This window comes from Halichoerus grypus, chromosome 2 (assembly GCF_964656455.1).
Source record: "Halichoerus grypus chromosome 2, mHalGry1.hap1.1, whole genome shotgun sequence".
Taxonomy (NCBI): domain Eukaryota; kingdom Metazoa; phylum Chordata; class Mammalia; order Carnivora; family Phocidae; genus Halichoerus; species Halichoerus grypus.
In genome coordinates, this window is record NC_135713.1 from 140,733,447 (window position 1) to 140,739,165 (window position 5,719).

Below are 5,719 nucleotides of genomic sequence, written 5' to 3' on the forward strand. Positions count from 1 at the left end.
AAATTTTAACTCTTGAAGTGAAGTCATAATTTCCATGGAATAAATACCAAAAATCACTCATTTTGTGTAGACATCAGGGTCGATCCTCAAGTGAGGACAGGCGAGAGAAAAAATAGAGCGAGTGACACAGCAGCAGAGAGAAAAGTTGGCCACAACTTCTCAAAAGGTCGTACTTCAGAAAAGGTCAAGACATAATCCAAAGCCCGAGAGGTTGGTGTGCCCAGATTTGGGATTTTTTTTTTTTTTTTTAGTATAAATTAAAAAGACAGTGGGTTGAGTCCCTTGGCCACGATATGTAGAGCAGTAGAAAAGCTCTGGAGACTTTTTACTCTGTTTCTTCAGAACACATTGTCCCTCTGGAATCTTCCCCTCTGGGGAAATGGAATGTCACTTCTGATGTGACGCTGTGTCTGACTTGATTTGGCAGAGCAGCATCTTCCAAAGAAAGATTTATTACCCATCCTTAAGAGTTCCACCGACCAATGAACAGGGAGAATCGGTCACGGCTGTGCCAATCCTAAGAAAGAAGATGAATAGTGTATTTTCCTTCTCAGTCATTACTCTTAAGGTTTCTGGGACAAAATCTAAGGAAGGAACAATTCCTTAAAAGAAAGATATCCAGACACGTGATAAACCCAAAACTTCTACTCAGGACCTCAAACAGCAAAGGTTTAATTGCAAACTATTTGCCACCAAAGTTGTTAAAAATGATCAAATAATGAAAAATGTGTTTTCAATGCCAGAGTTTGGTTAAAAAGGAAAGAAGGAGGGGAGCCTGGTTGGCTCAGTGGGTGGAACGTGCGACTCTTGGTCTCAATTGTGAGTTCGAGCCCTACATCGGGTGTAGAGATTACTCAAATATAAGATCTTTAAAAAAAAAGAGAGAGAAGGTTTCCATGATGAACTAGAATTTATCCATTAATTTATTCACTTATTCAAGATGTATTTAAGCTAGACACCAGAGATACACTGGTGAGCATAGTAAAAAGAAAAAAAAAAGTATTTTTAGCAGAAGTTACTTGCAAGTATTAAGTTCTTGATACCCCTGGTAGGAGGCAGACATGTTTCCTGTTTTTCAGTTCTTTGGAGAACTTTAGATGCAGTTTTATCTGTATATACTGCAGTCATTAAATATTTGTAAATCGGATTTGGTGTATCGCCTTACATGGATGTAACACTATCAACGTTTAGAAACAAAATGAGCAAGGCAGCAAGCCAAAAGAAATGGGAATGCATCTCGCTTAATTCCGCCAGAAGGGGGAAATCTACGCACAAAACCCATCAAAGCCATTGTGAGACAACTTGTTTGCTTGAGGACGGCAGGGCTGTTGTTTGAATAGCCTCCTTTGGGAAGCTGTACATTTCATCAGTTAAGATTCCAATTTAGAGGCAAGAATAATCAGTCCTCTGTAGTCTCTACAGCTCTGTCCGATTAACCACCGATTAGCATGAACTCAGAAGTTCCTGTCAAAATTCAGTCCATTAAAGCTGGCATTGAAAACCCTTGCAATGAAAACTGCAAGCTTTCTGAGCGCCATGCCTTGCCCTTTGAAAGCACCAGAGAATCTTTTCAGCTTGTATGGTTCAGGAATATGGGCTTTTCTCTGGAGGAGAGCACACTCTGGAGAGAGAGCACACACACAGTATTAGCCAAGGGCTCGGGCTCAGAGCAGATCCCAGGGTGGAATGGAGATTAGCTCAGCATTCATTTTGCTGGCTTTGTTGATTCTGCTGAGATCTTATTTGCATGGACTGTGGGGAAATGGAGGATAACTCTCAGAAAGTTTGAATTCCAATGATTTGAAAACTTATGAGAGTTCCACGCAGTTTCTAAAAATCCTGATCTTTCTGAGTATTTCAATCATGCCACTAATTTTAAATCTCATTTTTTGTAGCCTATGTCCAGTAGGCTCCACAGAAAAGAGGAGAACATCCTTCAGGGAAGGCATATTTGTGTTACAACTGCTGAATGTACATGAACTCTGCCAAATGACTTGATTCATCTCCCAAATTTAAATTTAAACCATTGGCTGAATCTTCTAAACGTTCCAATGAAAACTTAGGCAATCAGCAAATATTTTACACATTACATATTATATATAAACCATCTTACAGGCACTCATTTGAAAGGCAAAAACTTAGTGTAACATGAAGGGAAAACCTATCTAGTGATCCTGGGGGTTGCTGAAGGAGCAATGATAGATTTTTGTTAAAGTACTTGAGATGGATTTTTTGTATCAGTCAGCTCTTGCTAGTAGGACATCGGATCGCAAATGCAGAAATCTAAAACAAAGCAGTTTAAGCAAAAAAGCAATTGCTTTTGGGTCTAGCCACTGCTGGATCCAGGACCTCTGACGGTATTGCTAGCTATCTTTCTTACACCTTCTCTCATTCTCCATCTCTGCTCTGCTTTCCTCTCTGTTGGCTTCAATCTCAGGCAAGGCATTCTTCCCACTGTGTTGGAAAGATGGTCATCAGTAACTACAGGCTTAATTCAACCAGGCTAATAACCGCAAGGAAAGAGATCCCCCTGTCAAATCATAAGAATGACCCTGATTGGCCCGGCGGGGCAGGTGCCTGTCCCTGTTCCAACCACCTGGAAGGTTGTGCTCTACTTAGCCATGCCTGGATCAAGGGCCCAATGTAGAACTGGGATATTGGGTCAGCATCTCAGGGAACAAAACCATCGGTAATCAGGACACGTGAGGAGTGGTTCCCAGAAGGCTACATGATAGGTTGTTAGCAAAACAAGAGAGGAAGAGTGTTGGTCAGGTAAACACAACAGGTTGCCAGAAATAAGAGATAAGGTCAAGTTACCTCTCATGATAAGACTGTATTTCAAGAATTCCTCTGGAAATAAGGGAGATCAGGAAACAAGTTTCTAGAGTCTTCATGGAGAAGCGAAGCGCAGTTCCCGATGCCGCTGTAGCTCCAGGATTCAATCTGACTGAAGCTCTGAAACAAAAGAGCCACTCTAGAAATTGCCATTTAAGAAAGTCATAGAGCAGATGATGCTATGCTCCCTCTCGTAGGGCTGGTCCATTTTGATGCTTCTGTTTCTTCTGTCTCTATAACTACTAATTCACTACTGCTGTTCATTTTCTTCTCTCTAATGGCTTCTAATGCCTCGTGGCTTCTGTTTATTGCTTTCTTTACATGCATTTCTCTTCTGAGCTACTATTTTTCCCCATTATATTAATTTCTGCTTTTAACATATTTCTGCCAATTTTCTTGAGCATTTCTCTGTGGTTCTTTTCCTAGCACTTTTTCAATTGGATAGCTCATTAATTTCCCATCTTTCTTGTTTTCAATATGTACAATCAAGGCTATAAATGGCCCTCTAAACTCTGCATTAGCATATCGCCCAAATTTTGATATGCAGTGCTTTCTGTGTCCTTCAGCTCCAAATGTTTTATAATTCTCATTTTAATTTCTTCTTTAGTCCATGATTTAAAAAAAAAATTGTTGTGGAAGTATACTATACATAAAGTGCACAACTCTTGAAGTGATCAGGCCAATGAATTTTACATACGTATACACCTGTAGAACCACTGCCTAGACCAAGATACAGAACATTTCCTCCGGCATCCCAAACATAGCCCTCCTTTGTGCCCCTTCCTGATGAATACTGCCCCTAGAAGTCAGCACTATTAACTTTTTTTTTTTAAACAGAAACTAATAAATGTTTAATTTACATTTTTTTCTGTTAAAATATAAAACTAGGGTTAAATTAAATTCTCAAAGTCTAAATTAGACTAAATATAAATCTGCTGTACAACCCATTGAATGGATTTATAGTTCGACAGTGTTCCTTAAAAGTGTCTAGTCATCTTCCATCTTTTTCCTTTTTTCTAAATTCATTCTGCCCCAGTCTTCACTTATCATCACATACACTTTATTCTACCAGACATTTTCCAGGACCAACATACTACTTAAATAATCATTAAGCCTGTTTAGAGCTTTCCCAAACTTGAACTTTTCTCCCCTTGACTACACATCCCAAGGTACTACTTTTCTCACTTTTTTTGGTTAGTACTATAATGTTCCATAAAGAAACAATAAAAATTATGTATTTCCCTAAAATGAAAGATCGGTATTCAATGGTTATTATGTTAACCAGTTAATAAAAGTATATCAAAAACCACTCATGTTTGTTAATCAACTGAAATTATAACATAATAAATTAAACTAATACTTTGCTATTTACTTAATGCTTACAAATTATTCAAGGAATCAAAATGGCTTCACAAAACTTGATGTCTGCTTCCCAAATACTTCACATTTTTTAACCCCAGATCCATACAAGGAGAAAAATCCAAACATACTCTCTTTACCTAAAAACTAAAGTTTGCTAAAAGGCATTATTTAGGATTTTTTAGACCTAGAAAAAGAGTTATACTTCCAACATGTATTTAAATTATAAATCCATTTTTATCCTGTGATACTGCTTGAAATTTAAGTACATCGTAGTTAAATTAACTGGGCTTCTGCTTCATCTCTTCAAGTCTGATGGAAATTCGTTTGCATCAAGGCTCTTATTCAAGATTTCTTCTTCTTTTAAATTAGGTAGAAGTTCTCCAAGACTACATGGTTTTGTGGTTTTCAATCTTTGTTCCACTGGAGAAAACTTAATTAGTGGTGAAAGTGACCATTTCCTTTCACCAAGGGACATGCGTAAAGATGGTTTTGTATAGTCAATATGCAAATCATGAGTACCCAAAAAGTCAAGCATATCATCTGTTTGCATGTTTGTGGGAATAGGGCTCAATTCTGGTTTGTGTCCTTCAAGTGCTTCAGGATTAGAAAGGTCACTTTCTTCCCTTTTCTTGGATAGAGATTTTTTCAGAGCCTCGTATCTATGACAAATAGCCTGTAAATTACAGTCCGATTCTGGTGTAGTTGGTCTTTCTCCCACAACATCTTCTGGAAAAATGCCACTGTGCATAGGACTATTTGGCTCCAGTTTAAATTGGCTTCTGTACTACTGGAGCTATTAAGACTTAAGTTACCAACTTCTTCTGGAAGAGTTTCATGTCATATGCCAAAATCAATATCCTTTAAACTCCTGGAACTAGTTCCACTTGATACTTGAGAAGAATCCCATAACATACTTCTATGCATGAAAGGTTCCTTGTAAGAAGCTTGCAAGTGGTCAAGAGAAGACTCTTCTTCACTGCTACCCATTACAAGTCTCCTAGTCCCTACAGCAGGGGAGACTGTCTCTGTTTGGCTAGTTTCTAAAAGCTTGTTCCGTAATGCTGCACACTCCAAACTTGCTTGCACGTTATTTTCTTACTTAACTAATCTGACTGATTTTGTGTCGATGGTCCACCTATGACTGGTTACCACATGTTTCTGAGGCACACACTTGAGGCAATCTGAAACAACTTTCTCTTCAGGCAAATGGGAATGGCTAGAAGCACTATTAACTTTTAATATCATGGATTAATTTTACCTCTCTTTGAACATCACCTCAATTGGAATCATACGTCCCATTTTGTTACTGTGAGATTTATCCATGTCATAGCATCTCTCTTTCTCTCTCTCTCTTCATTACTGGCAGTGAATATATTCACTCATTATATTCATTCATATATATTCATTCATTCTACTCTTGATGCATATTTGGTTTGTTTCTAGTTTGGGGTACTATGGATGTTCTTGGGAGGCCTGGGTAGATCAGTCGGTTAAGCGTCTGCCTTCGGCTCAGGTCATGATC

The 5,719-nt window shown here is 38.4% G+C and overlaps 1 pseudogene; it reads right to left on the minus strand.

The window, feature by feature from the left end:
* Positions 1 to 4,213: 4,213 nt before the first annotated feature.
* On the minus strand, positions 4,214 to 5,442 carry LOC118527247 (HAUS augmin-like complex subunit 6 pseudogene; annotated as a pseudogene).
* Positions 5,443 to 5,719: the final 277 nt, after the last annotated feature.